The 24,148-nt window shown below is 42.1% G+C and overlaps 1 non-coding gene across 1 annotated transcript; it reads left to right on the top strand.

Annotated features, from left to right (window-relative positions):
* The first annotated feature begins 22,182 nt into the window (after positions 1-22,182).
* On the top strand, positions 22,183-22,344 carry LOC139009660 (small Cajal body-specific RNA 16). The gene has a single exon (XR_011471380.1). It is a non-coding gene; the product is annotated as a small Cajal body-specific RNA 16 (non-coding RNA).
* The last annotated feature ends 1,804 nt before the right edge of the window (positions 22,345-24,148 follow it).

The following is a 24,148-nucleotide window of genomic DNA, read 5'->3' on the forward strand; positions in this document are numbered from 1 at the left end:
TTTATGTTCCAGCTACTCTTCCCAGTGCTGGGATATTAGGAGATGACGGCAAGGACTTCCCTCTTACTTTTAAGTTTTGCCTTTTATTTCAAGCTATGTAGCCTTTTCTCCAAGTCTTTGCAGTTTACTTAGTCACTCCACCCACCCTATGACCACCATTCCATTAGCCAGTAACTGACATTTCCTGCTCGTTGGTTTGGGATAATTGGTAGCTTTGATATTTATTAACTTTCCATTGGTTTTCTCCATTGCCCCCAAAAGCAACTTGCACCCAGAACTTGCAAAGACCAAAGCCTTTCCTGCTCCCATCATGGGGATGAATTTCACTGTGTAGAAGTGGGGGTACAAGCTGCTGGCACCTGAATACTCAGCCTTTTTACCTCTGCCTCCGCTAAAAGCAAAAGGGATCGCCCACGAGATCTATTGTGCAGTTCAGGGGGCACTTCGAAACCTTTTCCAGGTAGTTCTAATTTATTATACAAACTCCAGGGCTCCTGTACCACGTGGTTTCATGGAACTCTCTGCGGTGTTCTGGATCTATAAACCAATGAATAGATATTACATCTAACCACAGGCATCGTCTCCTCTGTGGTGAGTGTAGCATGGGCAACGGTCTTCGTTTAATAAGCCATTTAGATGCAGTAAGTGGCAGAAGGAAGGAGGAGACACTCTTCATTGTAGGTTAACTCTTGCTTAGATGAACTAGGCTCAAGGGAAACTAAAGCACAAGGGTGTTTTGTGTTTGGATCCATGATGAATCTAAAAACATGAAGAGTTGTACGTGGTCATCACCCTTTTTTGAGAAGCAGGTTATCACTGTCCTTGACTTTGTACAGTATACATTACTGCCTTACTAATGGATAGTGTTTGATACCAGGGTGCAGATTTTCTTCATAAAGATAATGATTTTGAACCTGAAACAGCCCTCACGAAGAGATCTTCCCAAGCAGGGTGCCACCCTAGTGGCGTTTGGTAGCCATTTGCATAGAACACACCCAAAGCTGGCGAGGGCCCAGTGAAAAGGAGCTGCCCTCTTCAGCAGGCCCCCTGAATACCAAGCTGGCCCCCAAATACCAAGCCGGAAGGACAACCCAGGAAAGCAGAGGCTGCCTGGCACCTGCCTGACGTCCATCATAACTCTTCGCTGAAGGAGTGACACTTGGTATAGCCCTCACAGGGGAGTTTGGACATAAACTGTTTCAATCTTCCTTTTGAATCCAGATAATGAAACATCTGTGGTGAGAGAGAAGAGGGGAGGGAGAGAAGTGTGTGGGTTTCTCGAGCTGATGTAACAAGAATTGGATGTTTAAATGTATTATTTAGAGTTCCACGGTTAAACGAAAGTGGAACTAAATAAGTGAGGTATCGAAGGGGAGGCGGGGGAGGGTGTGGGGCTGAATCCTCATCTCTCTCAGCAAGAAGCCTGTACGGCATTTGGAGCTGATAAAGCAAGAGGGAGCCCAGTAAGTGCTTTGTTTAGAGACTCGGAGGTGACCACCCGAAGACTGAAACACGGAAACACTTCAAAGCAGTTTTGTTTGAGGAACTGACTGGGGTGAGTAGGGTAGAGCAAGGCACTGCTACTTTCATTACATGCCCCTTGGTATTATTTGGTTTCCTAATCCTATGCATACAATCCTTTTTTATATACAAAAGGAGGAGAGAGAGAGAGAGAGAGAGAGAGAGAGAGAGAGAGAGAATGAAAAAGAGGGAGAAAAGAAGGAAGGGAGGTAGGAAGGGGAAGAAAGGAGAAGAGGACATAGACTCCACATCTTGGTAGAAGAGCCTGTGGGATGAGAGATATTATGGGGACCCATCTTTGGACAATACAATCTGCCATAAGACCTCCTCACATGTCCCACATCCTCTCCTCCATCCTCAGGGATACAGAAACCTCGAAATCCTGGTGACTTGATCATACAAAAGTAATTCACTGCTCCCTGTGCCCCTCCTTACCAGGCCCTGGGAGACTCCCACTTCACACCAGAGCATTTCCCTTAGTAGCCAACAGTGTTCACAGCCTGCAGGGCTTGAATCTAGGAATTACTGTGAAATACCCAGTCAAAGGGTATCATCCATAGATTGATTTTGAGCTACTCAGGCACAGAGAATTTGTTTCACCATAAGTTATGGCAGCCACATCTGCAAAGCTGTACTAATACTTTACCCATAGTCAGGGGGCAAAAATATTTAGTGAGTGAATGGATAAATAAATGAATCAATCAAATATGGACTATCAGCCAAAACATGGAAATAATCTCATTACTAAGAACTGAGCATTTTAATGTTATTCATTAAATAGATTCTGTCTGTATTTGTGATATATGTGTGCTTAAAATCCATGCAGAAAATGAGGATTTTAATTACAAAATGCTGAAATCATTAATAATTTAAAGATCATCATTCAGCATCCCTTTCTACGTAACCAAGTCTGCTAAGTCCTAGACAAATCAGACAAGTACAAGGGCACAATCAAAGGGAAAGGAGAAAGGGGCCTAAGACCAACCAACCAGAATGTATGAAGTGCACGGATGCTGTGGGAGAAGGGGAAGAACTGGGGGTCTCATGGGGACTATGACTCCCGGGTGATCCCAGTCTCTGCTGAGAGACCATGGCCCTCCCCAACATACAACCACCCCCAATCTAGACAACCTCCCCCAGTGGCAGCCGAATTCTCCACCTTGATTCCTTTGTAGACTTTGCCTCCACCACCAGAGCAGCACCTCTCCTCAAGTTCCATCCACTAACTCAAACCCACCCCTGAGGACCCAGTCAAGTGCCAATTCCCCCAAGAAGCAAAAGGGTACCATCACCCAGTCCAGTATTGATTCCGACTCTTCTGTGCTCCTCCATTCTCTGTACTGTCTCTGCTACTATACTTCTAATAGTTTCTTGTCTCTAAACAATCACAAAAGCCCAACATTCAGGATGCTTTGTGTCCTCGCCGGCTCCATCTCATCCACTCAGCAGTCCCATGAGGCACTGTGACTGTGTGGACTGTCATTTCACAGAACTGAGGCCGGAAAGTGAGTGGCTTGCTCCAGGCCATACAACCAATGCTTGAAATACAGACGAATTCTGGGGCACCCACTGGTCAGTGTGATGACCAATTATGATGTCACCTGGAATGAGGGGTGATGGCCTCAATAGGGAGGTCATAGTAGCACCCCCATGTCAGGACCAGTGGTGCATTATAGTTACAGCTGCCTGGTTACAGAGATGTACAGATTATATGCCTTTAAATAGCAGAATATATAAAGAAATAAGGGGCCACAGATACCTTCTACCACTTCACAGAGATCCTTTAGTGAAGGCAAGATACTTATAACAGGTGTCAAATACAAAGAAGTTAGTTACACTTTACTTGCACCAAAACAATTAGTTTTCCATATTGGCTTGGCTTTTTTAAGACAATTAATGGGCATTCAGTTATCCAAATACATTAAAAAAAAAAATAGACACACTCCATCTGTCCCTTCTAAGTAAAGTACATTTTAATCTGAGTATAAAAGAGAGTTGTTATGCATAGAGCTTCTGAATACAGATATACAGAAATGTTTTCATTATTACATGACTTGGTGCCTGAAACAAGATAGATAAGATGGTATCTATTAAAGCAGAATGCCAACCTTAGTCAAGGTTACTCTGCGAGCATGACAGAGTGGGGCCAAGCAAGCCCCTTCCGTATTTTGTCTAAGCACAGACGTGTCTGCACACTTAAAACAGAATGTTCAAATCAGTTTAAAAGATTACAATGAATCTTTTCAATGGATTTTTATTCCATATATTTTAAATTGCATAACTGGTGGATGGAGTCTTTAAAATGTGTTTAAGTTTTATCAAATACATAAACTCAATTTCTGGAATTTATCATAAAATGGGATTTTTATGAATCTTTGCCAAACTTATCCATTAACATCTTAGACATAACTTTTCCTTCTTCCTATGATTTAATGATAAAAAGGTGTTCTTCAACTACAAGTGAAAACTGATAAACAAAGCTGGCTATATTATGTATTGAAAATAAATATGCCAACATCAAAATTTATAAAAGTCATTGACAAATCTGAAGAAGTTAGACTTAAGAACAGAAACTCTAATGTTAGTATTTGCAAAAAACAAAAACAAAAACTGGTATGTACATATAAACTTTTATTTCTTTTTCCTATAAATATATTAATGGAATTTTTTAAGTATAAATCTGTAACTTTTTCATTTTTTACTATAACTTATTTTTCATTTTTTTAAAAAACTGTACTGAAATTATTATATAGATAAAGTTCAATAAAGAAAAATTTTCACTGTCACAAAAATGAGTTTCATGGTTTAGTAAGCACAGCCACTTTGTTGTACATATATTTGTGAAGTCTCAGCTAAGACAATATTAAAACAAGCTGAGCTTAGAATCAAGCCTTCAGATAACCATATCACAATAGATTAATGAGATTTTTTAATAAAGCCTATTTTATCATATTGCTATCATTAAAATTTCTTCCTATATTTTAATGACAGCAAAAAGAAAAGGCACAGAAAAGTTCAGTACTGTTATAAATAAAGAGAAATAGGTTATTTTAAACTATTGTATATTTTATCTATAGATCATTTTTAATTTCTATTTTCATATATTTTCTTATTATTTTTTAATTTTCATATACTTTACATATGTGTATTGTCAATGCCCTCCAGCCAAAAGCCACCAGAAATACACTTGTCATCGGACAAGTTTTGTTGGTTACGCATTGTGATGAGGGAAACCACCCGCAATGGGGAAATGAGAGGGGTGTGTCTGTTAGAGGGGGTTAGAAAGGACCTGTTATAGGATTTGGGCTTTGACTTGGTGATTTGGAGGAGGATTTAAAGGAGAGGTTCACTGTAGATTGGCTGTCAGGAAAGGGCAAGTCTATAGTTGGGCACCTCCATATATCTTATCTATGGGGAAGGCAACTAGACAAAGTTGTAATTGGTAAACTATCAACCACTCATTCTGACTGAGAAGGGCTGTTAGGTATTCTGTGGGTGGCACGGTGATCTTGTTTTTGTCTGTGCTTAGACATCATAAGGAAAGGGGCTTGCTTGGTCTCACTCTATCCTGCTCTCAGAGTAACCTTGACTGAGGTTGGTGTTCTGTGAGATTGCGTCCAACAGGAGAACAGCACACTTGGCTGAGTGCCACGCCACTTCTGGATGTCAGCTGCTCTGCTTGCTTTCCTGGTATATTAACTCCATACTGTATATTAGTACAATAGTTCATGTTGGCGACTATAAAAAATAAATATACATATATTGCAGGTGCAGGCTCAACATATTTTTACTCGTGGGATACATTATCAAAAATATTTGGAGACTAGCTTCACCAAATCTTGTTGAGAAATAACTACAGTGGGGCCTTGACTTACGAGTGTCCCGACTAACGAGTTTTTCGAGATAAGAGCCATCTCTCGGCCGATTTTTTGCTTTGAGTTGCAAGCTAAAATTCAGGTTACGAGCCAGCTTCAGATACCCCACTGCTAGTTGGCGCAGCAAACGTCACAGTGAACGCCACAACATCAGCCCAGCATCACGTGTCTCACTCGTTCACTTTAAGATTTGACATACGAGTAATTTGAGTTATGAGCTCTATCACGGAACGAATTAAACTCATAAGTCAAGGCCCCACTGTATTTCTTGATGATCTTACCTAATAATAGACAAACATGTAAATTGATCATCCCTCTGATATGCTCACCAGCCAATCAGGAGAGTATGCAAATTAACCCAACAAAGATGGCGATTAATTTGCATACATAGGCGCCCAGCACCCTGGGTCCTGGGAACATCATCAGCACCCAGGTCACTCCAAGGTAGGCCCTGTGTGGGCCCTGAGCAGTGTAGGAAGGGCCTGAGCCAGGGGGCTCCTGGGCAGAGGCGGAGCCGGCCAACAGAGCTGTGGGGGGCCCTGTGCAAGCCTAAAGCCTCGGCCAGAGGCATTAGGCCTGGGCAGGGGCGGAGCCGGCGATCGGAGGGGTCTGGGGGTCTCCTGCCCAGGCCTGACACCTCTGGCCGAGGCATCAGGCCTGGACAAAGGACCGATCCAGCAATCAGAGGGAGATGGGGGTCCCCTGCCCAGGCCTGATGCCTCTGGCCGAGGCATCAGGCCTGGGCGAGGGGCCAATCCAGAGATCAGAGGGTGATGGGGGTCGATGCCTAAAGAAAGTTGTCATTTTTTCATGGTGAAGGGACTGGAGTCTGTGTTGATGAAAAAACCTTGGTGGCTGTGGTGACTGGCAGTGGCTGCAGCAGCAGGCTGATGGGGCTGGTGCCTTCCCCTGATCAGCCCCATCACCTCCCACAAAGGGAGGCCAGACTATGGCTTAGGCCCGCTCCCCAAGGGGAGCAGGGAGCGGGCCTAAGCCATCACTAGGACATCCCCTGAGGGCTCCCAGTATGTGAGAGGGGGCAGGCTGGGCTGAGGGACCCCCCCCCCCCAGTGCAAGAATTTCATGCACCAGCCCCTAGTATATAAATAAGATACATTGGGCACTCACTCAATTCATAATTTACATAACTTTATAGAAACCACTCTATTGAAATATAATTTACATACTATTAAGGTCATCATTCAAAGTGAACAAGTTTTCTACTTGCTCTTGGGTCAGTTTTGATTATTTATATTATCTTAGGAAGTTTTTTATATCAGCCACATTCTTAATGTATTAGTACAGAGATATTCAACTCTTTTATAATTTTTAAAGGTCAAATGTATCTATAGCTATAGATCTTTTTTTGCTTTCCTCACAATATTTACTTATGCTTAATTTCTTTTTTCTTGATTACACATGCCAAAAGCTTGTCAACTTTATTAATCATTTCAAAGAACTTGCTTTTGGCTTTGTTGACTCTACTGGATTTCTGGATTTCACTTTCATTAATTTCTGCTCTTATCTTATTTCTGTCCTCCCACTTCCTTTGAATTTGGTTTATTGTTCTTTTTTATTGTTTCTTTTTTTTTTTAATCTTTATTGTTCAGATTATTACATTTGTTCCTCTTTTTTCCCCCCATAACTCCCCTCCTTCCAGCTCCCACCCCACCCTCCACCCTCACTCCCCACCCACTGTGTTCATCCATAGATGCATGATTTTTGTCCAGTCACTTCCCGCATCTCCCACACCCCTTTTCCCCCCAAGAATAGTTAGTCCATTCCCTTTCTATGTCCCTGATTCTATTATAATCACCAGTTCATTCTGTACATCAGGTTATTTATTCACTTGATTCTTAGATTCATTTGTTGATAGATGCATATTTGTTGTTCATAATTTGTATCTTTACCTTTTTCTTCTTCTTCCTCTTCTTAAAGGATACCTTTCAGCATTTCATATAATACTGGTTTGGCGGTGGTGAACTCCTTTAGCTTTTCCTTGTCTGTGAAGCTCTTTATCTGACCTTCAATTCTGAATGATAGCTTTGCTGGATAAAGTAATCTTGGTTGTAGGTTCTTGGTATTCAGCACTTTGAATATTTCTTGCCATTCCCTTCTGGCCTGCAAAGTTTCTGTTGAGAAATCAGCTGACAGTCGTATGGGTATTCCCTTGTAGGTAATTGAGCCTCTTTCTCTTGCTGCTTTTAAGATTTTCTCTTTGTCTTTTGCTCTTGGTATTTTAATGATGATGTGTCTTGGTGTGGTCCTCTTTGGATTCCTTTTGTTTGGGGTTCTCTGCGCTTCTTGAACCTGTAAGTCCATTTCTTTCACCAGGTGGGGGAAGTTTTCTGCCATTATTTCTTGAAATAGGTTTTCAATATCTTGCTGTCTCTCATCTTCTGGCACTCCAATAATTCTGATATTAGTCCGCTTAAAGCTGTCCCAGAGGCTCCTTACACTATCTTCACACTTTAGGATTCTTTTTTCATTTTGCTTTTCCAATTGGGTGTTTTTTGTCGAATCTTTGGTTTGATTCTTGAGCTCCTCTGGTCTGCTATTGGGTATAATATTCTTTATTTCAGTCCGTGTATGCTTACTTTCTAATTTCTTTATCGTAGCATCGAGGGTCTCATTAGTTTTCGTGAGGCTCTGCACAAATTTATGGCAAGCCCTCAAAATTGCGATTCTTAGCTCCATATCCTCCATTTCTGTCATGTTTTTTTGTCTCCGCATCTTTTATGCTTTCTTGGTGCACCCCCTTGTGGTCTCTGTGCGCAGTCTTGTTCTAGCCAAGCCTTAATTGTTGTAGTTAACACTAGAGGGATTTGACCACCAGGCCGACTGGCTGTAGGAATCAGCTGAGCGGAAAACGTCTGTCTTCTGGGGAGGCGCTAATCCAGCCTTTGCCTGAGGCAATTGGCAAATGGCTGTGCGCAGGGCCTGGGCGGGGCGGGCTCAACAGGGCGGGGGGAGGGAGCCGCTATGGCCGCTCTCAGTCCGTCCCCAGGGGCTCTGCCTCTCTGTCCCCACAACCGCTGCAAACCTCGGAGGGGCCGTAGCCAGACAGTCCCGCTTCTCCCGTTTGAGTCTGGGTCCCTAGAGACTCGCCCGGATCTGTAGCCCAGAGTCTGAGACTCACTCCTGATTGAAAACGACAACCGCGCCCTCAGCCGCCAGCCCGCTTTGCGCGCGCACCACCTCACCACCGCACCACCGTACCTTTAAATTTTCCACACTGCGCCTCCTCTGAGCGTCGGAATGCTGTTGTTTTTGCTTCTAGTTGAAGAGTCTCTCCTCAGCCAGCCTTCCTGTGGTTCTGGTTGATGTCCGTTCCGACTTTTAGTTGTATTTTTGAAGTGGTTGTTTACGGCGGCAATCTCCGGTGTTTACCTATGCCGCCATCTTCAATTCGGGCTTTTTTATTGTTTCTTAAGTTGAAAGCTCAGCTACTTTCTTTTCAATCTTTCTTGTTTTTTAATAAATGCAATTCTGGCTCTAACTTTCACTTGGCTTTATCTCACAACTTTATATGTAGAACTTCTATAGTCATTTGTTTTTAAGTACTATTAGTTCCATTTTTATCTTCTCATTGAAACATAAATTATTTAAAGGTATTTTTAATTTCTTAATGTGTGTTGGGAATATTCTGCCCCTTTTTTGTTGGTGGTTACTATTTGTGGTGCATTGCACCCAAATAAGGACTCGATGACTTCAACCTTGGGAAATTACAAATATTTCTTTGTTGCCTAGGACATGATTAACTTTTACATACTTTCTTACATATTTAAAAAGAACAACAATACTCAGTTGGACTTAGTTAATTAACCTCTTCAAATCTTTGATGTTCTTATTAATTATTCTCTCACTTGATCTGTCCGTTTTTGAGAATTATATTTGATTCCTGTGGCTGCCATAACAAATTACTACAAACTTAGTAGCTTAAAGCAATAGATATTTATTCTATCACAGTTCTGGAGGCCAAAAGTCCAAAATCAAGCTGTCAGCAGGTCTACTCACCCCGGAGGATGCCTCTTCTAGGTCCTGCTGAACGCCCACATTCCTTGTCTTGAGACCATATCACTCCAACTGCTTTCCATCTTCTTATCACCTTCTCCTCTGTGTATCTCATCTCCCTCTGCTTCTCTCTTATAAGGACACTTGTGATGACATTGAGGGCCCACCTGGATAATCCAGGGTGATCTCTTCTCCAGATTCCTAACTTAATTACACCTACAAAGACTCTTTTTCCAAATAAGGCCATACTTAGTGGTTCTGGGAATGAGGACATGAACATATCCTTAGAGCCACCATTCAACCCACTACAGCAAGGGTATGTTAAAAATCTCAATTCTGGGTTTGTCAATTTCTCTTTATCATTCAAAGAAATCTTGCTGTAAATATTTCAAAGCTATGGTATTAGATGTATGCATTTTCAAAACTGTTATATCTCCTTAGTGCATTTTTACTTTCTATGAATATAAAATATCTGTCTCTGCCCTCCTTGATATGTTTCATCTTCAGTTCTAACTTACCTGTATGAACGTTGCTACATTATCTTTTTAAATTAATTTTTAAACTTTCGGAGTCATTTTGTTTCAGCCTGATTTTATTTCATTTTTATACCATCACATCTAATAAATTTGGGCTTATCTCTGTCATTACAACATATTTTTTTTCTCTTTACCCTGCTTTCTCTGGTTTCTCTCAACCCTCTGTTCCTGAAATTTGACTTCTATTTACTCCTCTGCACAGCTGAAACCACAGCCTCAGGTGTTTTCAAGTTCAATTATAATTTCCAGGGTAGGTTTGGGTTATAGGAAAAATGCCATCGCTCCCCAAAGGGCACACATCATGTTTCTTGCAAGCATGGGTTCTGAGAGCTCTGTGATTGACCAGTTACACTGTCATTTTGCCAGAACCACCATTACTTCTGGCCCCAACATGAAACTTCTTGTTCGATAAGGTATTTCAAGTGAATTCACTATTTTAAAATTCATCTGGCCACACTCTTCTCTTGTTGAAAAATAATAAAGAATTTAAAAGAATCCTGAAGACACAGCCAAAGAACCCACAGTGAGGGCAGCTGTGGAAGGTGCTCGGTCATAAGGGCAGCAAATGAAAGCTGAACAAACCCCGCCCTTTGAAATTGTTTTATCATCCACTGCCTTTTTTAAAACCACGCTGTGGCAGAGTTGATTCTGAAAAGGACAGAGTTACATAAGGGGACCAGTGTGCTCAGAGAGAGAGCAGGACCACGGAGGCCAAGCTTGTGCATTTCTTCCCCACAGCAAGTATTCTTGGCTCCATTCAGCTGCAGCTGCTGAGCTAGTAAAATCCAAGAAAAGAAGGAACCCAGTGAATAAAGAAGACAGAAATGAAAGAAGAAAGCTTGGCCAAGAGGATCTCCTGATAAGGCAGAGGCATTAGAGAGAAAAGGAATTTATAACCCGGAGAATACACTTAGCTGGGCTTTCTCACATGTCTACTATCTGAGTTAAAATCATCTGGGTTCAAATAAAAGAATGCTCTGTCCCAGTCATTATTCATGTGTGTTTTTTAAGGCGCAAATTCCAGCATAGGCAATTTTGGGGAGAACTGAACTATTTATTTACTGGAGTCTTGCTTATGACTGTTTTATCCAGGCAAGCAGAAAAAGATCCAACGCGCCCAGAAGCCAGGCTGCCTTCCTTCTGCGATGATTCTGAAGGGGGCTCTGCCTGACCCAAAATGAGTGCTGGTTATAAAATCTCCACAAGGCCAAGGGCAGAGGCAGCGCCGCTGGGTGAGGGAAGCCATAAACTAGACAGAAAGACATCCTGGCCCCGTGCTTTCTCTGAACATACCCTCGGGCCTGGGGTTTAAATCACATTATAAACCAATTTCCACATCTGTAAATAGGTCACTGGGCATCCACGAATTCAGCACTGCAGAGAGGAAAACCTGCAAGGTGATTTAAGAACCAGCACAGGAAGTGCTGGGTTGGGACATAGCATCCCTCACCTGGACCCAGGGCGCAGAGTCTCTGCCCACAGGGGATGCGGTGATTAAGGGCTGCAAGGAAGAGGACTCTTAGCTCAGGATTTGTCAAGGTTCACAGTTATCTGGGAATACCTAGTGGACTGTCGATGGAATAACTCAAGGAGGCTGTCTGCAAACCTAGAGATGGACATTTTTACAAAGTGACAGAAAATATAGTGGAAATAGCTTAGAGTTGTGTTTTCCTGGGTCAGAACTAAGCCCTGGAGGATGAGGAATGGATACTCCCTGCACAATGGACCACTCTTCTCACCCCAGCCCTGGGTTATGGTGTGCGAAGTTGTGGTCAGTGTTGAGAAGGGAGTTCATATCCTATAAATGCGGTGATGAGTATCTACAGAGTTCAAGATATGGTTGGAAAGTGTGTTATTCTACCCATCCTATGTAATAAAAGCCTAATATGCTAAGTGTCCAAACGTTGGACGTTTGACTAGTCGCTATGATGTGCACTGACCACCATGGGGCAGATGCTCCAACCAGTAGGTTAGCTTGCTGCTGGGTCTGGGCAAGATGGGCCAGACACGCCCTGGAGCCCTCCTGTGGTCCCTCCGCAGCCCTGACCGTGCACCGGTGGGGTCCCTCGGCCTGGCCTGCACCCTCTCACAATCCGGGACACCTTGGGGGGATGTCGGGTTTCGGCCTGATCCCACAGACCAGGTTGAGGGATGCCACCAGTGCACAAATCTGTGCACCGGGCCTCTAGTATGCTATAAAATCAGGACATTCAACATGACCAGAAACATATGATCATTCACATTTTACTGCATTCTCTGGGTCAGACTTGCATTTGTGGTCACTAATGAGGAAGCATAGTAACCACCTTTGAGAGAGACCCTGGAAATCAGTGTGGATGGACAGACAGATGAATGGGTGGATGGTTTATGCACGGTAATAATATAACCAGACTTCAGCAAACAGACTGGGGAACTGTAGAGGCAAGATGAGCTATATTGTTTCAGTACAAACAGGTTTCAAAAAGTCGTGGTGTTATGAGTGAGAAGGTGGGAGCTGTGGAATTATCGGGGAATGGCATATTTGTCAATAAAGATAATGAAGAGATGGTTCCTAAACCTGAACAGGAATAGATGGTGGCACCTGGAAAGAAAGAAGAACTTCACCTGCATTGATTAAAGAATAAATAAGTACATACGTATCTCTTAGCACCCATCACTCTGAATCTTCATTGATAAATCATTGATAAATGCTTCAATGGGCCCATACATTTTATAACACATTTTTCAATCAAATTGTTAATATGGACAGGGGCCTCACAAAAGAATATTTACCCATTCTCCTGAACAATCTATGGGAGGCCCTGGTGAGTACCACAGTAAATACTGGTTGAGGAGGATAAGGAAAAAGAAAGTTATGGGCTGAAACATGAGAGTTAGGAGAAGCCAAGAATGTACATCGAAGGAAAAGGGAGAATGAGACATTAGGAATGAGATGGTAAAAAAATAAAATAAATAAATGATGGTATGCTTTGCATTTCAGAATAGTTATGTTGTCCTTGTGTCTTATATTCTGGATAGGAGAAAAGAAAATCAATTCTATTCTTGTCAGAAAATAAATACATTGAGATTTAGAAAGTATACACATGGCTGGGACATTTTCTTTTCTAATAATATACCACTAACTTAGCCAACACAACCAATAGAGACATTAATATAGGTTTAAACAAGTGTATCACCTAGGCAGATCCCTAAATTTCTTTAATTTTACATTAGAATATAAAATCACTCATTCTAATGGGTTAGTAAATGCATAGTCCTTCAGAAGTCCCATTGACAAAAATACCACAAATGCAGAGGGAAATATACTGTTATTTCTGCTCTAGCTGTTTCTCCATTTTCTAATAACAATAATGAACTTGAAGCATCGTATTTGCATACAGATAGGTCTAGATTCCTGTTTTGCTGAGGTTGTACAGTTAAGCATGTCACTGATGTGCACTTCCCAGCCTCAAAACACAATTTAAAGACCACTTTATGGAGAGTCGAATTACAGTAATGTGCTTAAGCATTAGAGCTGTGGCTTTTCCAAAAATCGTTGGTGACAAAGGCAAAGTTCTATGGCACATAAGTCAATCACAAAGTTCTGAGCTGTTACAGCTCACTGATTGCGGTTGTTCTTTAAATTCCTTAATGTCCCAATCCATGCAATATTGCCACCCATTCAATATCCCAAGCCTTGACTCTGTCCCTTCCCTCTACTTCTGTTCATGCTCTCATATTTATAAAGGACTGCAGGACCATGCACAGCACCAAGAATCAGTGCAGCCCTGGCTGGTTTGGCTCAGTGGATAGAGTATTGGCCTGAGGACTGAAGGGTCCCAGGTTCGATTCTGGTCAAGGACACATGCCCGGTTGGGGGCATGCAGGAGGTATCCAATCAATGATTCTCTCTCATCATTGATATTTCTATCTCTTTCTCCTTCTCCCTTCATCTCCGAAATCAATAAAAATATATTTTAAAAAAAAGAATCAGTGCAAATACAGTCTTGCACAGGCCCTACCTTCTAGCAGCTCAAAATCTCCTAGGCCAACAAGAAGACAAAAAGGTGCAATACAACATGAATATTGGTGTGTTCCAATTGCCATGAAAACACAGAGAAAGGAACATTTGCCACTGCCCATTCAAACCAAGCTTTTGCCAATATAAGTTCAACAAGCAAAGAAATGGCAAAAAATAGCATCCCCAATAGATGTGAAAACGCAAAGGTGGATTTAAAACAAAACAAACACACAAATGCACAACTTTCTCAGGAAATAGGGGCATGGTGGCAGGTGATGTGGCTGGCTGACCGTAAGACAGGAGAAGGGGCTGGGAAGTGAAGGGCAGATGATGAACATCCTTTAACATTAAGCAGAACTCCATCCTACAGGCAACTGAGGGCCACCAAAGAGGTTATATTGGTTTTGATGCTTGCTTGGTTGTTGCTGTTCTTATTGTTGTTTCTCTGCATAGCAGGAAGAAATAATAACAGGTGTACTCTGTAGAGAGGCAGTGTGGAGGAGGATGGTGATAGGATAGAAAAAAGAGCAAACAGAGGCAAGGAGACTAGCTAACGGGCTATTGCTGTACTTCTGGACAAACCCCAAGTTTAGAGAGAAGTCAATGGCAGGGAGGGCAGAGATCAGTGGAAGACTTTGAGTGATATTTACCAAGAGGATTCACCAAGGGTTTGGTGTCCACATCGATGTGAGGAAGAAGAGAGTGACAAATGGCCACTTATATGTGGAATCTCATGGACAAAAAAGATCCAGAGACATTGACGTATACAACAGACTGACATAGTTCAGAGGGAAGCGGAGGGGAAAGGTGGCAGGAAGAGATTAACCAATGAACTTATATGCATATATGCATAGCACAAGGAGAGACAATAGTGCAGGGGTAAGAGCGGGATGAAGCGGGTCAATGGGGAGGGGGACTGCTATAATAATTTCAACAATAAAGTTAAATTTTTAAAAAGGCATGCTGAATACAATGGGGTATCTATAAAGGAAGGTGGCTTAGCCACTAGGAAGGCCCACGGGTGGGATTTACCTTGGTGATTGCTCCCTGGTCTGGGCCTGGCCTCTGGCTGGGCACCACAGAAGCTCCATCTTTGCAGCATGTCAGAGGGTGTGGAGCTGGGATGCTGACTCATGCTAACAAAGCAATTCTGTAGAGAGGCAGTGTGGAGGATGATTGTGAAAGGATAGAAAAGAGAGCAAACAGCCCTAGCATGTTTGGCTCAGTGGATAGAGTATCAGCCTGTGGGCCCCTGGTTTGATTCCAGTTAAGGGCATGTGCCTGGGTTGTGGGCCAATCCCCAGTGTGGGGCATACAGGGAGGCAGCCAATCAATGATTCTCCCTCATCATTGATGTTTCTATCTCTTTCTCACTTTCCCTTCTTTCTGAAATCAATAAAAATATATTTTTTTAAAAAGAAAGAAAAGAGAGCAAACAGAGACAAGACTTACCAATTGCAAGAAACACAAATCTCCTGTTTAGAGTGGCCATTGGGTTCTGTCTATAAGTAAACTGGGGAGAGGTTACCTGGTAAACAGGAAGTCAGCCCCCATGAGCTTCGTGGTTTCCTGTGTAATGGATACAGGCTGGTCGTTCAGTATGCCACACAGCCTGCAAGTCACACCATCCTGCCCTTCTACCTGGGCATACCTGAGGAGGCAAGGTGAGCATTTGTCTTGCTATCAACTTTCCCTTTGTCCCCCTCCTGATGAGATCTCTGTTCTCTCTCCATTAAATCATACTCCCTAAATCCCATCTTCTCATTCCTGTCTCAATTATCTTCCATGCTCCCTAATAACAACAGAACGGAGCTCAAATGCTCTCGTGAGACTATCTGGGATTGGGCTATATCCCACCTTTCCAGACCCACCTCCTTCTGCACTGTCACATACACTTGATTCATTATAGAATATAAACTTGCAACTTTGTCTCCTGCTCTCTCTGTAAGCCCTGAGTCCTCAGTTCCGTGTACTAGTGATGACAGTTCACATCCGTTGACCACCTTCTCTGCTCCAGATATTGCACTAAGATCTGAATACCTACATGTTCACCTAATCCTCATCTAGTGCATCTAATACTCAACACTAGGAAGCTGATACCATCAGCGGACCCATTTTACAGATAGGGAAACAGAGGTTTGAGGAATAAAGAAACTTTTCCAATCCCAAATAGCTATCAAGCAATGCTGCAGATCTTTGAACCTAGCCCTGAGCCTGGAGTTTATATTCTCAAAGATTCTGCCTTCCCAAGGCACTTGCATGGTCTGTACTACAGATGTTTGGTAGTATGTAAATAGTTTACATTTGTACTAAGAGAAAACATGGATTAGAATCATGAAAGCAAGACCCTAAAATAAATTTTTATTATTATAAAAACCAGACACTTTCCTTTATAGTAAAATTAGATCTTCAATATTGCTTGTCTAATTTTAAAGCCCTTGTTTAATTTATTTTATGCCCCTCTCCTTGGAGATATAAGATGGCATTGCTTTTCAAACATTCTGTCTTTCAGACTGCTTCTCCCCCAGATCCCAAATTAGTCTGCATTGATGAGGTTTTAATACAAAGCGATCCTCAGCTGTTGTATAGCATTGTATAGGAGTTAAATGTCTCCACTCCAAGTGTTCTTCTTGAGTGTACAAGTTGACTCTACCACAAAATTTCTGGGTGAACTTAGGCAAGTTAATTAACCTCTCTGACACATTTCTGCATCCATAATAACCATCCACCCCTCATTGGTGAGGTAGACAGATGACCAGGGTATGGAATGGCACAGAGTAGACAATACCAGCCATTACTAGTTTATACTATGTCCTATAGACATTGGGAGAACATTCTATTTGTATTTACAATGAGATGTGAGGCTGTCTTTACTCAATTCTAGCTAAGAAACTCTTGGGGAAATTGTTGGAAAATAAATGAAATAAAAGCTCATGCTTGCTTGGACAGATGGCCCCTTTCTGTTCTCTGCTGTGGCTCTCTGGGAGGAAGGTCTCCATTGTGCATCTGTACCATTACAGCAGCATTGACTCATTGCGAAAAGAGAGGAAAGCTCAGAACTCTAAATTCTGAATCTTTCAGACAGTCCCACCATTTTCCAAACATCATGAAATATTTTTAAATCAATAAAAAATGGATCTGGCAGCAAAAGGCGATCATTCATACATTACCTGAAAACAATAAGGTGAAATACATGTCCCATTCACCTTTCAGGATTGTATGCATTACAGGTGAGGATTTATTTTTAGCTGACTTTCCCCCTCTTTCTCTCTTTTTGCTCCAATTGTTAGTTGCAGAGGGTCAGAGAGAGTTCAGTGGTATAGAGAAAGTACTAACTGCTGAATGGCTCTGTCAGGTTCCTGTATTTAAGGAGACGGAATTGCATATTACAAGAAAATGATTGTTCAGCTACCTTTTCATTAACAATTTGTCTAAAAGGAGACAGACTTAACTGCTTCTATTGAAGTTGGGAAGCAACAAATTGAGTGTGTTCCATAAGGATTATGTCATACTTCAAGCATATGGTGAGCTCCAGACTCAAAGATACTGCATTTGGAAATGGCGGTGGGTCCACTGTCGTTTGGTGGCTATTTAATTGAATAGTTATAAATACTATTAAAAAAAGGGGGGAACTAGTATTATCTGAACAAGAACCTCAAGTGAAATACTGCAATGATTTCTTTTTATATGTGTGTTTGGTCAGTCTCTGACACATTAAAGAAATATTTATTTGGGGGTCCTATACTGAAGGTTGTCAAGGAAACATCAGTTACAAAATGTTGCTCAGGTGAGTTCCAGTAATGGGTTCCCATGTGACAGCACAGAGAAGACATCCAGAGGTGAGGTGAGGAAACTTCTGAATGAGCCCAGGACTCATGGAGAAGGAGGCTTCACCAAGGCTCATGCTTGCTTCTACATCTGTCAATAGAAAGTCCAGTCCTTCCCCATTGTCACCCCATAATATTCTACCTTTTTAACACACCAAATGATAGCATTAACTTGCATTGTCATAACCTACATGGCCAACGAGTCCACAACAGGTAATAGCTCAAAAACTCCAACCATGGATTCAAGGGGTCCAGAATTATTCCACTCTGTCTGGGAGACATATGTCCACCAGGAAATCCACTGTTGCTCAGTCATGAAGTGTTATTCATTAATTCTCATTGTCTATAAGGATCATGTGCTCAATGCCAAAACAGCTATGCTATTCTCCTTTCTAATAGAAAGAGATCACTCATTACTGTAAAGGGGAAAATATATACTGAAAAAACCTAATTCTTCATAGAACAAAGGAAAACCATAGAGGCCACACTGGGCAGAACTGACCCCAAGTGTCAGCTGTGGGAGAAGCAGATCGTTGCTGAGAGAATGAAGAGGTGGTTTTCTAACCAATGTTAAAGGTGGTATATTGATATGGCCATTGCTAAGATCATAAAGAAAGATACTAGAGCAGTTGTTCTCAACCCCTTTTCATAACAAATATTTTATAACTACCTCTTCACTATCTTGAAATAAAATTCATATAAAATGTAAGTTAAAACAAAACCCATTAGTATGGCAACTATAAAAATAAAAGAAAATGCCCTAACCTGTTTAGCTCAGTGGATAGAGCATTGGCCTGTGGACTGAAGGGTCCCAGGTTCGATTCCGGTCAAGGGCATGTACCTTGGTTGCGGGCACATCTCCAGTGGGGGGTGTGCAGGAGGCAGCTGATCAATGTTTCTCTCTCATCGATGTTTCTAACTCTCTATTCCCTCTCCTTTCTTCTCTGTAAAAAATCAATAAAATATATATTTTTAAAAGAAAATAACAAGTTGATGAGGATGTGGAGAATTTGGAAACCCTGAGCTCTGTTTGTGGGAGTGTAAAATAGTGTGGAAAACAGTATGGAGGTTCCTCAAAAAAAATATAAATAGAAGTACCAGCAATTCCACTTCTGGGTATTTAAACAAAGGAATTGAAAGCAGGGTCTCTAAGAGATATCTGAGATTGAGGTCCTGTGGCAAACGGGTATCCCCATGCTCATCACAGTATTATTTACAATAGCCAAGAGGTAGAAACAATCCACGTGCCCATCAACAGATGAATAGATTGACAAAATGTGGTCTATACATATAATGGAATATGGCTCAACTTAAAAGAAAAAGAAATCCAGTCACATGCTACAACTCAGATAACCCTTGAAGACATTATGCTAAGTGAAATAAACCACTCACAGAAAGACAAGTTCTGTACAATTCCACTTGTATGAGACATCTAAAGTAGTCAAATTTATAGAAACAGAAACTAGAATGGTGGTTGCCAGGGAATGAGATAAGGTAAGAATAGGGAGTTGTTTAATGGATATAGAGTTTCAGATTTGTAAAATGGAAAAGTTCTGGAAATCTGCTTCACTATGATGTGAATATATACTTAACACTTCTTATTGTACACTTTAAAATTGTTAAAATGGTGGCTCAGTTGATTGTAGTACACCAAAAGGCTGTGAGTTCAATTTCTGATCAGGGCACATATACATAGGTTTTGGGATCAATCCCCAGTCAGTGAGTGTATGGGAGGCAACCAACCAATGTTTCTCTATCACAGTCTCTCTCTCTCTCTCTCTCTCTCTCTCTCTCTCTCTCTCTCTCTCAAACCTATAAAACCATATCCTTGGGTAAGGATTTTAAAAATGAAGAAAAAGAAAAAGATATATATGTATCTTCTAACACAAACATAATTTAAAAAATAATCAACATAATGCCCTAACTGTAGTAAAAGGGGGAAAATAAATTTGTAATAAAACAGACATATATTGCAACACAGAAATGCTCAGAGAAGGCAACACTAAAGGATGCAATACAGTAGTCAGATGCTTATTGCTGTCCCTAGAAGAACATGAAAGCTACAGAGGCAGATGGACAGAGGTGGCCTACACTGGTAAGTCAACCAGAAGGCACTTCCCAACTCGCAGTAAAGTTCCAAGCAAAATGATTTACATGGTGACTGACTTCCTGAAAAATTTAGGGTACCTGAAAACAGAATATTTTCACCCACATGAAAGTCCAATGGGGCATTTGAAAGGCTGTCAGGACACTGGGCAATTCTTCAACGGGCAGTGCTGCCCCACCCATTGCTCCAGGCCATGCTCATTAAATGCTAGCAGAGCCCCCTGGTCATTGTCACAACCAAACATGCCCCCTCCAATATCCATTATGTAGCACCCCAGGTAAATCACCTCTAGAGGACGCAGTGAGCATTGCCCAACTAAACCATGAGACCCTAAGAAATAAATCAAAGGGTTCAGGCTCTTATTTGGAGTTCTGTCCCCTGTCGAGCAAACAGCTCAGGCCTCACCTACCAGACACTTGCCACAGTTCTCCAAACAAACAACAAACAAACAAACAAACAAAAAGGTTCTTCTTGATAAAGCCAACTTAGGACAAAATTTGGATTTTATGGTTTTAATTTCTTTAACACTCAATGTATGTCCTGCCCACATACATGTCCCTGAAATAGAGTTTTATTTTACGTAAGACTCTTAATCCCATGCCTGGAGCCGCCCATTCTATTTGGCACTGATCTTGGATTGAAGGCTAATGTCCATGCATTTTCACTTTGTGACTGGCATCTTTATTCTGCTGTGCTGAACTGTGCAGCTGCCTGGAGGCTGAACAGAACTGTCACAGCTACAATGTCACAGCTACACAGCAACACCGGCCCACAGCACTGACTAGTGCTTAGAGGAAACAGAGACAAAGGGCCTAATGAGGAGTTGTCAAGGAGAAAATAATAGTCTAAGCGCCAATCAGACATTGGTTAACATCTTAATCACACGCCCTACACATAAGGAGAGGGACAATGGCCTCCCTTCCAGAGCTAAGACCGCGTAGGAAGGATTTTAGAGGTTCCTATGCCAGCCGGTTCTCCCTGCACTCACGCATTCAACATACATTTACTGAGCACCAACGGTGTGCTGCTACTAACGCTAAGAACTTATTACTAAGATGAGACCCAGTCCCTACACCCAAGCAGCTCTAATTCAGGGTTCCGACTGCTGTAACAGAGGTAAATGCTACATCGTCGAGGGAAGAACAGAGAGGCGTTGACAGCAGGCAGTGAAAACTCCCCCAAAACAAAATACCTGAGATCCTGAAATGATTGGGGCAAATGAGTTTCATATGCCTGGATGACCAACAACATTAAATACTGTGGGCAAGTTTTGTGTCTAGACAGAGCTGAGCCTAGGAACTGTTAGCTGATATGCAATTTTCTACTTAGCAGGCAGGTACCCAGAATTCAATTTGGGGGTGATCTGTATTCTCTTCAGTTTCCACAATAGCATTCAAATGCAGGCAGGGACAGGGGAATTTATCTTCCTGCAAATTCACTCCCTAGGGGTCCGCTGGCTCTCAGCGGGTCTCAGTGCTAGGGAGGTGGTGGCAGAACAGACAACAGCAAGAAATTACAGGCACAATCACCCTGCAGGAGCCACTGGCTTCTGCCTGCTCCTGTAATTGCAGACCCAAAACCAATGCCTGGGAAGGAATAACTAGCCTGAAAAAAACATGCTTCTCCAGCTACCCATGGAGCTGGTCTTGCTCTAATCTACAGCAGAAATCTTCTCTAACATATTTCCTTCAGCAAAAGCTTTTTACTATTTCATCGCATTCTATCGTTTCTAAAATTTGGAATGTGCTTTGCAGTTAAATTGCACATTTTAAATGGTAGGATTTTGTTTTCCGACTCATACACAAAAATCCTGTTATTAACTTGAAAATGTGTTTTACAATTAGTGATATCTTAGGATCCATGATTTAAAACATATGTCTATGAGACAACTAGAAACATAAAGCTGAGAGGTTAAGCGTTGCTTCACACACACAACTATGTCATCAAATATATTTTGCTCGAATCTGAGCAACCCAGCGGTTCACCTTTTGGAATCCTCGGGGAGACAGCCTTCTGGTAAGACCTACTTCACACCAAGCCCCTGCCAGGTAAGTCCTCTGGACAAGCTCTCCTCAGGCAGGATGAGCCAGCCTGTCATCAGTCTTAGGGAACAACTCAGAGATCAAGCTGAGACACAGGGGTGGAGTCAAACCCCTGAGCTCAGTCAGTGTCCAAGAATGGTGTGGCCCTGGCTTCTGAAGGGGCCAGGAGGGGTCGTGAATTAGGTCGGTGAAGGCTCGTGTTTGCCCCAGCATCCCTCCGGTGCTGCAGAAAGCTGGGCAGCCAAGCTTCATGGACATCCAGGGAAAATGGCATGTTTCTTGAAATCAGTGACTGACAATGCTGCTTAAAGAGCAGGAACCCTACCCTCACCTAAAGCAAATTCCTGGGTTTTGAATTTGCAGTAACAGGTGTGAACATTCTAGAAGCAGTTTGATGATCATGTATGATACTGCAAACAAGAAAAAAAAAAAAAAAAAAAGAGCAAGAACCCAGAGAACAAGTGTGATGGTGACCTGGTCCTGGGATAGAGCTCATTGGTGGAGAATCGGTCAGGACGTGGTGGGATCACCTTGAACCTTTCAACCTCATGTTCACTCATCCTTCATGCTATTTAGTCTCTTGGGCCCCAAAGTGGCTCACTAAGAAAGAATTGATAGCAATGAACTATAGACACTTATTTTTAAAGTCCTCATCCAAGAACTAGACAGATTTTTTTTTCCTAACCCATCTAGGATTTCCATGATAAGCAGACTTACCTGGAACAAGGTTCAGAGAGCTTTAGGAAGTGCTGCAAACATTATCACTAGCGACAGACATAGGCAGTGAAAACTCCCCCAAAACAAAATGCCTGAAATCCTGAAATGATTGGCCAGTGGAGACTTGAGAGCAGAGTCTGGGTGAATCCATTTAAGGAACGTCAGTAGCCAGAGCAGTGACACGGGAGAACCCAGAAGCATCCAGTCTCCGCGGGAGCTTGTTTGGGCAGGCATCTGTCTACACACCTACAGGAGTGAACTCCCCAGGTGGGAAATGAGAAGGCGAGCAAAACACAGACACTCTTGGGAAATGCAGTTTCACTGAAAACACACACACACACACACACACAAAGCTGAAGGAAAACAGAAGGCTAACGTGAGAGTCTGAAAAAAATGCATTGGTTCTCTGTTGTTTTGGGAAGTAAAAATTTGGGAGACAAAAATTCTCGACATTAAGTTTTACAAAGTTAGCGTACCATGGCAATATGAAAATATAAAAATCACCACATGTGAGCACACCTGTGCATATTCATAGGAAGAGGTAGGGTTCCAGAATAATGAAAAGGCAGGAGCTTAGGTAGATGCTCCAAGGTCCTAGAGCAGGGGTGGGCAAACTTTTTGACTCGAGGGCCACAATGGGTTCTTAAACTGGACCGGAGGGCCGGAACAAAAACATGGATGGAGTGTTTGTGTGAACTAATATAAATTCAAAGTAAACATCATTACATAAAAGGGTATGGTCTTTTTTTTTTTTTTAGTTTTATTCATTTCAAACGGGCCGTAGTTTGCCCACGGCTGTCCTAGAGAATAGGAGCTCCACAAGATGGAAGGATCCTGGGGACGAAGGTAAGCCACCAACGAGCAACCCCAGTTGAGCTGTCCCGTGAGTGAGAAACAGAAGCCTGTGTTCAGCCCCCATACTTACAAGTGTCCTTATTCAGCCACTAGTGTGACCCAGCAAACACACAGCTCTGTCTCTATTAATACACAATCTTAATGACATGTCCTAAGTCCTCTGAGCCTCAGTGTCCACATCTGATCTGTAAAATGAAACTAATAATCCTTCTTTACAGGTGTGTTGTAATTACATTGGCAAGGGGATGGAAATATAGACCTGACCCATTTTAAGTCTTCAATAAAGGGTTGTGTTTATTTGCTTTTCTCCAAGGAATAGAGATTAATAACCAGGAACTGCAATGAGGTCAATAAAATTTAACAGCATCACTAATAACTAGAAACAGATACAAGGGGGAAATAAAAGGGTTTAAGTATGGTTCTGTCACCAAAAAAACAATACAGAAAATCAATGAAACCAAGAGCTGGTTCTTTGAAAGGATAAACAAGATTGACAAACCCCTAGCCAGGCTCACCAAGAAGCAAAGAGAGAGGTCCCAAATAAACCAAATCAGAAATGATAGAGGCGAAATAACAACAGACCCCACAGAAATACAAATGATTGTTAAACAATACTACGAGCAACTCTACTCCAACAAACTGGACAACCTGGAG

Source organism: Myotis yumanensis, unplaced genomic scaffold, assembly GCF_028538775.1.
Source record: "Myotis yumanensis isolate MYYU_CA2020_CCGP unplaced genomic scaffold, mMyoYum1.0.hap1 SCAF_4, whole genome shotgun sequence".
NCBI lineage: Eukaryota > Metazoa > Chordata > Mammalia > Chiroptera > Vespertilionidae > Myotis > Myotis yumanensis.